Source organism: Artemia sp. Qi Xiang Cuo, unplaced genomic scaffold (assembly GCF_049724085.1).
Source record: "Artemia sp. Qi Xiang Cuo unplaced genomic scaffold, ASM4972408v1 HiC_scaffold_22, whole genome shotgun sequence".
In the NCBI taxonomy this organism is placed as follows: domain Eukaryota; kingdom Metazoa; phylum Arthropoda; class Branchiopoda; order Anostraca; family Artemiidae; genus Artemia; species Artemia sp. Qi Xiang Cuo.
This window is the reverse complement of record NW_028297431.1, coordinates 8,789,501-8,799,539: the sequence shown is the minus strand read 5'-3', so window position 1 is coordinate 8,799,539 and position 10,039 is coordinate 8,789,501.

Genomic DNA, 10,039 nt, shown 5'->3' with positions numbered 1-10,039 from the left:
ATTGAAATATCAAGAGAATTCAACTGTTAAAAGGTAAACCATTACAAAACACTACTGAAATATTCCAACTATTGCATTTCAATGAAATAAATACAAAATGAATTTTTAAAAATCAAGAGAATGTAACTGTGACAAGGTAAACCACAACAAAACACTACTGAAATATTCCAACTCTTGCATTTCAACGAAAGAAATCCAAAATGAACTTTGAAAAATCAAGAGAATTAAACTGTGACAAGGTAAAGCACTACAAAACACTACTGAAATATTCCAACTCTTGCATTTCAACGAAACAAATCCAAAATGAACTTTGAAAAATCATGAGAATGTAACTGTGACAATGTAAAGCACAACAATACACTACTAAAATATTCCAACTCTTGCATTTCACGAAATAAATTAAAAATGAACTTTGAAAAATCAAGAATGCAACTCTGACACTATAAACCACGACAAAACACTACTAAAATATTCCAACTCTTACATTTTAATGAAAGCAATTCAAAATGAACTTTGAAATATTAAGAGAATGTAACTGCGACAAGGTAAACCATGACAAAACACTTGTGACATATTCCAACTCTCGCATTTCAACGAAAGAAATCCAAAATGATCTTTGAAAAATCAAGAGAATCTAAGTGTGACAAGGTAAACCACAACAAAACACTACTTAAATAATCCAACTCTTGTATTTCAATAAAAGAAATTCCAAATGAACTTTGAAAAATCATGAGAATGTAACTGTGACAAGGTAAACCACGACAAAACACTACTGAAATAATCCAACTCTTGCATTTCAATGAAAGAAATTCAAAATCAAGTTTGAAAAATCAAGAGAATGTAAGTGTGACTAGGTAAACCACAACAAAACACTAATGAAATATTCCAACTCTTGCCTTTCAACAAAGGAAATCCAATATGAACATTGAAAAATCAAGAAAATGTAAGTGTGATAAGGTAAACCACGACAAAACACTAATGAAATATTCCAACTCTTGCATTTCAACGAAAGAAATACCAAAATGAACTTTGAAAAATAAAGAGAATGTAAGTGTGACAAAGTAAACCCCGACAAAACACTACTGAAATATTCCAACTCTTGCATTTCAACGAAAGAATATCAAGAGAATGTAACTGCGACAAGGTAAAACACAACAAAACACTACTAAAAAATATTCCAACTCTTGCATTTCAACGACAGAAATCCAAAAATGAACTTTGAAAAATCAAGAGAATGTAACTATGACAAGGTAAAGCACAACAAAACACTACTGAAACAATCCAACTCTTGCATTTCAAGGAAAGAAATCCAAAATGAACTTTGAAAAATCAAGAGAATGTAACTGTGACAAGGTAAACCACGACAAAACACTACTGAAATATTCCAACTCTTGCATTTCAACGAAAGAATAATCTAGAGAATGTAACTGTCACATGTTAAACCAAGACAAAACACTACTGAAATATTCCAACTCTTGCATTTCAACGAATGAAATCCAAAATGAACTTTGAAAAATCAAGAGAATGTACCTGTGACAAGGTAAACCACAACAAAACACTACTGAAATATTCCAACTCTTGCATTTCAACCAAGGAAATCCAAAATGAACATTGAAAAATCAAGAAAATGTAAGTGTGATAAGGTGAACCACGACAAAACACTACTGAAATATTCCAGCTCTTGCATTTCAACGAAAGAAATCCAAAATGAACATTGAAAAATCAAGAGAATGTAAGTTTGACAAGGTAAACCACGACAAAACACTACTGAAATATTCCAACTCTTGCATTTCAACGAAAGAATATCAAGAGAATGTAACTGTGACAAGGTAAACCACGACAAAACACTAGTGAAATATTCCAACTCTTTCATTTCAATGAAAGAAATTCAAAATGAACTTTGAAAAATTAAGAAAATGTAAGTGTGACAAGGTAAACCAATACAAAACACTACTGAAATATTCCAACTCTTGCATTTCAACGAAACAAATCCAAAATGAACTTTGAAAAATTAAGAGAATGTAAGTGTGACAAGGTAAACCATGACAAAACACTACTGAAATATTCCAACTTTTGCATTTCAACGAAAGAAATCCAAAAGGAACTTTGAAAAATCAAGAGAATCTAACTGTGACAAGGTAAACCACAACAAAACACTACTGAAATATTCCAACTCTTGCATTTCAACGACAGAAATCCGAAAATGAACTTTGAAAAATCAAGAGAATGTAACTGTGACAAGGTAAACCACAACAAAACACTACTCAAATAATCCAACTCTTGCATTTCAAGGAAATAAATTCAAAATGAACTTTGAAAAATCAAGAGAATGTAACTGTGACATGGTAAACCAAGACAAAACACTAGGCTCCTGAAATATTCCAACTCTTGCATTTCAACGTAAGAAATCCAAAATGAACTTTGAAAAATCAAGAGAATCTAACTGTGACAAGGTAAACCACAACAAAACACTACTGAAATATTCCAACTCTTGCATTTCAACGTAAGAAATCCAAAATGAACTTTGAAAAATCAAGAGAATGTAACTGTGACAAGGTAAAGTACAACAAAACACTACTGAAATAATCCAACTCTTGCATTTCAAGGAAAGAAATTCAAAATGAACTTTGAAAAATCAAGAGAATGTAACTGTGACATGGTAAACCATGGCAAACACTACTGAAATATTCTGACTCTTACATTTCCACGAAATAAATTCAAAATGAACTTTGAAAAATCAAGAGAATCTAACTGTGACAAGGTAAAGCATAACAAAACTCTGGGGGCAAAAATGGTTCTTGCAAGTTTCAAGGTAGCTATTTTTTTAAAATAGTTCAAACGTCAGATAACTAGAACTCCAGGGTCAACACAATTCAAGGGCAACTAGACCCTTCATGCCCTTTTTTCCCAAAACCCATCTGATAAAACTTTGAGAAAGCTATTTTGAGAAAGCCAAAACTTTAAGAAAGCCAAATAGTTACAAGGTCTGACACGAAAAACTCCGGTGTAGATGCAACCCCAAGGGTCCAGGGACAGGTGTTTTAGGTTATGCTCTTGGGGCATAAATGGTTCTTACAAATTTTGAGGTAGATATTTTTTTTAAGATATTTCAACGTCAGATAAATAACACTCTGGAATCGACACAACCCCCAGAGCCTGGAAGCAGGTGTTTTAAGTTATGCCCCGGAGGCGTATAGGGTTTTTATGTAAGGGGTGGTCGTATAAACTTCGAAGATGGCTTATTTTATTGGAAATTGAAATTTATAGTTACCTTTTCATCAGTAAAAGTTAAAGGAGGACATCTACCCCACCCCCCCGACACAAACACACTCTTTTCCGCATATGTATCAAATGAAAATTTTGAGATACCCAGTTTGTTTGAGATAGTCCAACGATAAGATAACAAAAACTTCGTTGCCAACATACCCCCCCCCCCCAAACCAGAGGAAGAGTCGTAACTTATGCCGCGGGGGCATATAAGGTTTTTGTGGAAGAGGTGGTCGTATAAACTTTGAAGTTGACCAAACTGATTAGAAATTGAAAGTTTTAATTCACCTTTTAAGAGTCAAAAGTGATCCGATGGGGACTAGCCCTTGTCCCTCCCATCTGTCTTTCCCCTAGTGCGTCCACTCGAATTCTTTATAAAGCCGTTTTTTTAAATCGAACAAAGATAATATATAAAAAACTCAAGGGATAAAACAGACCACCCCCAGAATCCGTGCCCTGGGGGCATATAAGGTTCTTATAGAAAGGATGGCCGTATAAACTTTGGAGGGGGCTTATTCGTTTTTAAATAATAATTATTAATGTCCTTCTCAAGAGTAAAAAGTCATCGGAGGGCAACTAGCCCCCCCCCCGACTACTTTTCCCCAAATGCATCCAATCAAAATTTTGAGATAGCTATGTTGTTCAATATAGTGTCAAGATCAAATAACGAAAACTCAGAGGTCGACAGATCTACCCAGAGCCCGTAGGTAAGTGTTGTAAGCTATGCCCCGAGGGAATATAAGGTTATATTTAAGGGGTGGTTGCATAAACTACAGAGATAGCTCCTTCCATTGGAAATTCAGAGTTATTGTTACCTTTTTAAGAGTCATCAAAAGTGATCAATAAGCATCAATGAAACTTGACCTCTTGCGTGCATACCAGCTAATCGACAAGTACCATATCGCTTGCCAGCATTCATTCGGTGCGGAGCTTTGTGTGCGTAAGAGGTGATTGCTGTATCATTTCATGGCGCCGGCTGGCTATTGTTTATTTTTGCGTTGTTTGAAAGCGGGCCCCTCTGGTTTTTTTATTCTCTGAAGAAAGGGGCCCTTGCGAGTAAGTTTTCGTTCGATGGATTTTTAGAGGAGATTTAACACATATACAGGAATTTATTATTAGTAATAAGGAATTTAAATATGACGTCTCTTACAAAGGATAGTTTTAATCAGAAACATTAAGACCTTATGCAGTTGATGGCTAATCTTGAACAAGGAATTGATGCTCTCTGCTAGAAAAATTCTCAACTTCGGCAGGAAAATTTCGTTTAGAAATCAGAGTTAATCAAAATAAAAAAGTTATGCCTGCAATCGGAGCTTGCATCTAAAAGACAGAATCTTCTACTTCATGGTATTCCCGTTGTGTTTGGGCCAAGTGCAGAAACTGCTGTTCGCGAGCTTTTGACTGATATCGGGTTAGCAAATGCTGACGCTATTCCATTTGTGAAGTACTATCGTTTGAACAGTAATAGACAGAAAGGGGCTTCAACTAGGTCTTCTGCTAGGAATAAGATTGAGTCTATTATAGTCACGCTGACAAGCGTTACTGACAAGGATGATATTATGCAGAGCTGTGGAAAGCTCAAAGGATCTCGTAAAAGTATCAGTTGCGATTTACCTCGAGACCTAGCACGTCACCGTAAAGAACTTTTAGCGTACGGATATAGTCTACGCACTTCTACTATTCCGTCAGTGAAGGTGGCCGAAACCAGAGTTATGTCAAAAGGGATTAACATTTGGCTTGAAGCTAAGAAAAATTCGAAAGTTAAGAGCTGGACGCGTGTAGAGGATACTTGTTTTGATCCGTTTATGATCTCTGTTAGTGCGTCTAACGCGGTCATCCCTTCACGTGTGAATGAGGAATGATTTTGGTCGTTTATTTTATTGTGTTATTTCATTGTGTTATTTCATCAGGTTCCTTCTTTCTTTTTTTTTGGTATAATTATATTTTAATTGTCATATTTATTATAATATTATTGTGGTACTGCGTGTGTGTGGATCTCCCGGATGATTTCATCGATGATCCCTTTCCTCTTTTTTTGTTCTTCTTTTATTTCTTTTTTTTTGTCTCTCCATTGCTCAGTACTTCGGATTCAGGTGTTTTGGCTTTAATTTTGTTTTTAAGTTTTATGTCTGCACAAAAATGAGTTCAGCGTTACTTCTGCATAGATGCCATAGCTCTGCTGTGATGTCGATAACCTTTGGTCTGGTGAAGTTGGTCGTGGAGCGGATCTACCATCCACCGTAAGTAAAATGTTTAATTTTTTTTGGTGACCAGGGTGATGTCAACTCTTTGGGGGAACGCTTTGTTGAGTTACAAAATAATCCTTTAGATATAGAAAGTATGATTAATAATTCAGTTGGAAGTAGAACTAGGAATAATAATGATCCTAAATCGGTTATTTAAAGTAAATATGTTTCGGAATTAAATGGTTCTGCCTCTTCTAAACAAGATGGTATTTTCTCGGTGCTTCACCTAAACATTCAGGGACTTTGCCCCTCTTTTGATGAGCTGAAACGGATCGTCAGTGGTGGAACTCCGGATGTTATTGGATTATGTAAAACTTTCCTGGATTCAAAAAAGGATATGCTTTTAGATATCCGAAGATTTAGGATGGAGAGGATGAACTGGAAACAGATGGCGAAAGGAGACCTCGCCCTGTATATTGCCGACATCTTGTATAAAATATCCGAAGTGATTTGAGTTGAAATGAGGAAGGAATCTTTGAATCCCTTTTTATTGAGATTAAGTCAGGTTGTAAGGATTTAGTTGTCGGTTTGGTTTACAGATTCCCTAGTGGATCTATTCCTTCGTTTATGAAAATTCTGGAAGAGGTTTTGGACTTAGTCTAAAAGCATCCTTGCGAACTAATCCTTATGGGGGATTTCAACCTTAACCTGCTGGATCAAAATTCTGCTTCGGCTGCAGGTTTTTTGTCAATGATGCTTTCTGCGGGAACTCTACCTTCAGTTTGTATACCAACCCGAGTTACTGAGATGCATGCATCACTTATTGATAATATTTTTTCGTCACTAGATGTCTTAGATAATTCGGTGATGGTTAGTGATATTTCTGATCGTTTCCCTGCTATTTCACGATATAGGACTGCTGATCGATCGCAGCGTAAAGCTTCGCCATCTAATCTCCTATTTTTCCCTTTTGGGGTCAGTGGGATCAGTCTACTTAAATCTCGTTTGACTGATCAGCCATGGGATAGTTTGGATTCTGAATCAGATTTTAACCGCTCTTTTAATTTCTTTTATGATTCAGTAAAAGAAGGTATCCTAGAAGTTTGCCACCAGAATCCAGCGCCTCATACCTCCAACAGGACTGCTGAATCCGTGGATGACTCCAGGTCTCCATAAAAGCTGGAAAAGGAAATATTATCTGTTGAAGCTTTACAAAACTTCGTCATCTGCTTCTCATCATCAGCGGTTCAAGGCCTATAGGAGTATATTTAATTATCTGTGTCGGAAGGCCAAGTCTCAGTATTATCACAGGAAATTTTCTGAGTGTGGAAAAGATGTTGGGAAGACATGGAAAATTATTAATTCTGTACTTAGACCTACTCCCCCTCCGCCTTCAGTTCCAACAACACTGATAGTCGATGGTAAAGTTGTCCAAGGAGAAGAAAATGTTCAGCTAGAGTTTACGTCTTATTTTGCTAATATAAGAAAGACGACTGCTTCCTCTGTGAGCTCTACAACTCTTCGTTGCGATTTCAGAGCCTATCTTGGACCCCCATGTTTAAAGTCAATGGTCTTGAACCCTGTTTCTGACTTTGAGGTAGCTCGGATCGTAAATTCCCTTAAAGGTTCATCCTCTTCAGGGCCAGACAGAATTCCTACAAGGGTTTATCCGTGCCGTTCTGCCTGCTATTCTGTCACCATTGACTAAGCTTGTCAATATGTCTTTCGAGAAAGGAATTTTCCCTGAATCACTCAAGCTAGCTAAGGCTATAGTGCTGTATAAAGGTGATTCCCGGAGAGATCCTTCTAATTATAGGCCAATTTCTCTTCTATCTGTTTTCAGCAAAATTTTTGAGAAGGCTATGCTATCCAGGCTTCTTAGTTTTCTGGATGTAAAAAAAAAATTCCATGATTTCCAGTTCGGATTCCGATCGAATCACTCTAAAGAGAATGCTTGCGCACCTCTCTTGAATTTCATTCATTCGGCAATAGATTTTGGTCTTATCCCGGCAGCTTTATTTTTGGATGTTCGTAAAGCTTTTGATTCTTTGACTCATCGGATTCTTCTTTGGAAACTATCGCATATTATAGTTAAGTATAATATCTTATATAGTATAAGATCAAATGCTTTCTCTTGGTTTGAATCATATCTTTCTGGCAGACTTATTTCAATTGATCCGCTTTTCCGGAGCCCTTCTGAAGTAGAATATGGCGTCCCCCAGGGATCTGTTCTTGGCCCCGTTTTATTTCTGATTTACGTCAATGATCTGATTTCAGCAGTCAAGAACACCAGTCCTCTAGTATGCTGCAATCTGTGTCATCCGGATGTTCCTTCGTGTCCAAATGCTACTTCTAATGAAGATTGCCTCGTTGCTTTTGCTAATGACAGCCCTTTTGCTAATGAAAGCCAATATGGTGCAAGAATAGTGTATAGAAATCCCAAAAATTTGCCGAATAGCATGAACTGCTTCCTGCTCCGAATAGCATCAACTTGCGTGTTGATGAATGAAATCCTGTCCTCTTCTCACTTTGAAAGTGGCCATTGCTTGCGTTTTTTTGCTTTGCTCGGATAGCCTTCCTACACTGGGTGTTCTCCGTATACGAAACCTGGGACTGCCGAATAGCATGAACTGCTTCAAATAACATCAACTTGCGTATTGATGAATGAAGTCCTGTCCTCTTCTCACTTTGAAAGTGGCCATTGCTTGTGTGTTTTTTTGCTTTGCTCGGATAGCCTTCTTACACTGGGTGTTGAACCAAGGTTACTTACTGGACACCCGGATCCACTTTGAGGGGATCAGTTTTTCAACTGTGTCAACTATAGCCTGCTGGCATTATCTGCAGCTTTCCCTTCCAGGAAAAAGGCTCTTCGCTGCTGACAGGGATGTATACAGGATTTGTTTTTGGAGGGGGAGGAGGTTAACAAAGATGTTTTTTTTTTGGGGGGGGGGCTACTGATTAAAAGAAATACACCAAAAATTGGTTTATACACGCCCCCCCCCCATGGGCCGTGATCCGTGTCAGATCGATAAGTTGTTCCCTCCCCGATAAGAGATATACATCATACAAGACCAACCCCACCCTGTCAGTATTTATGTTACAAGCCACACACCATAATCGACGTTGAAATCTCCATGAAGGATAATGGCAGACGTATCGTACTTGCCCCGAATGTATTCAAACCGTGAAACCGTGTTTGATTAAAATAGTGTTATGTCTGATTTTTAATGGTTTTTTAGCCTAAATGCTGAATGCAAGTCTCACCTAGCTTAAATATTTATAAATAGTCTCACCTAGCCTACTTAGTTGATGGATCTCCTGAACATTTATTATCGAACAGAAGTCTATTACCCTAGTTATCTATTAGGTAGGCCTGTTGACACCAGTATTTTACAAACATAGGATTGGGATAAAAATTTACTGGATAACTTTGAAGCCACTTTATTTATTGTTCAAAAAGATCTTTTCCAATACCTCTTTTAGATGGTTACAATAGGAAGGGGAACTTATATCCAAATATTAAAAAAAAATGTTTTCTCTTTGGTATTTTCTTGAAAAAAAAATTGAGTTTCTAGTATATATTTTGGCCTCCTAACTTTTTCGTGAATTGGGTGACTATCAGAAATCTGACAAGTTTTTCCCGAAAGAAGGTCAGATTTCGGTCTATTACAAAATCAAGATTTTACTTTCCCATGCGTTGAAAATCGAGTTTCATTTCTTAATAAAAAAAAAATATTTGACAGTGTGGTGCGGTTTTCGGTGCTTATAGAAAAAAAAATAATAATGGAAAGGGAGCCCTCCCCCTTGGATTGTTTCCAAGTCACAGAGTATTAGGATGGCAAAATAGAATGTGGATGCACAAGTATAGGCTTACATAAAAAAGTAAGCATTACTATTTTTTTAAACAATAAAAAACTTTAGCGTAAAGAGCGAGGCGTTGAGGAGGGGACAGCCCCTTTCATATACGGAATAATTTCTGTTCGTTTTAAATTTTAACGTCGTTCCTTACTTTCTGTTAAAAAAAACTTGTTTTTTTTATTTAATGCTATACAGAAACGAAACGAAAAACAAAATTAAGCCTGTGTCTAAATTAAATCCAGACTGGTAATGTAGGTGCTATAACATAATGCACAAGGATGGATAAAGCAGGATAAAGCTAAACTAAGTGCAGAACGGTAATGTAGGTGCTATAACAGGATGCACAAGGATGGATAAAGCAGGATAAAGATAAATTAAGTCCAGAATGGTAATGTAGGTGCTACAACATAATGCACAAGGATGGATAAAGCAGGATAAAGCTAAATTAAGTCCAGAACGGTAATGTAGGTGCTATAACAGGATGCACAAGGATGGAAAAGATAAAGCAGGATAGAGCTAAATTAAGTCCAGAACGGTAATGTAGGTGCAATAACATAAAGCACAAGGATGGATAAAGCAGGATAGTTGTTATCTTAACTTTCCTCTGATATAGGAATCTAGCAAGATGATTGCTTTTTCTCGCCTTTCTTCAGTATGTTTTGTTTAAGCTAAGTATATTGTTTTTCGTTTTGTTTTCCTCTGGCTGTGAACTGCGAATATTCGGACAT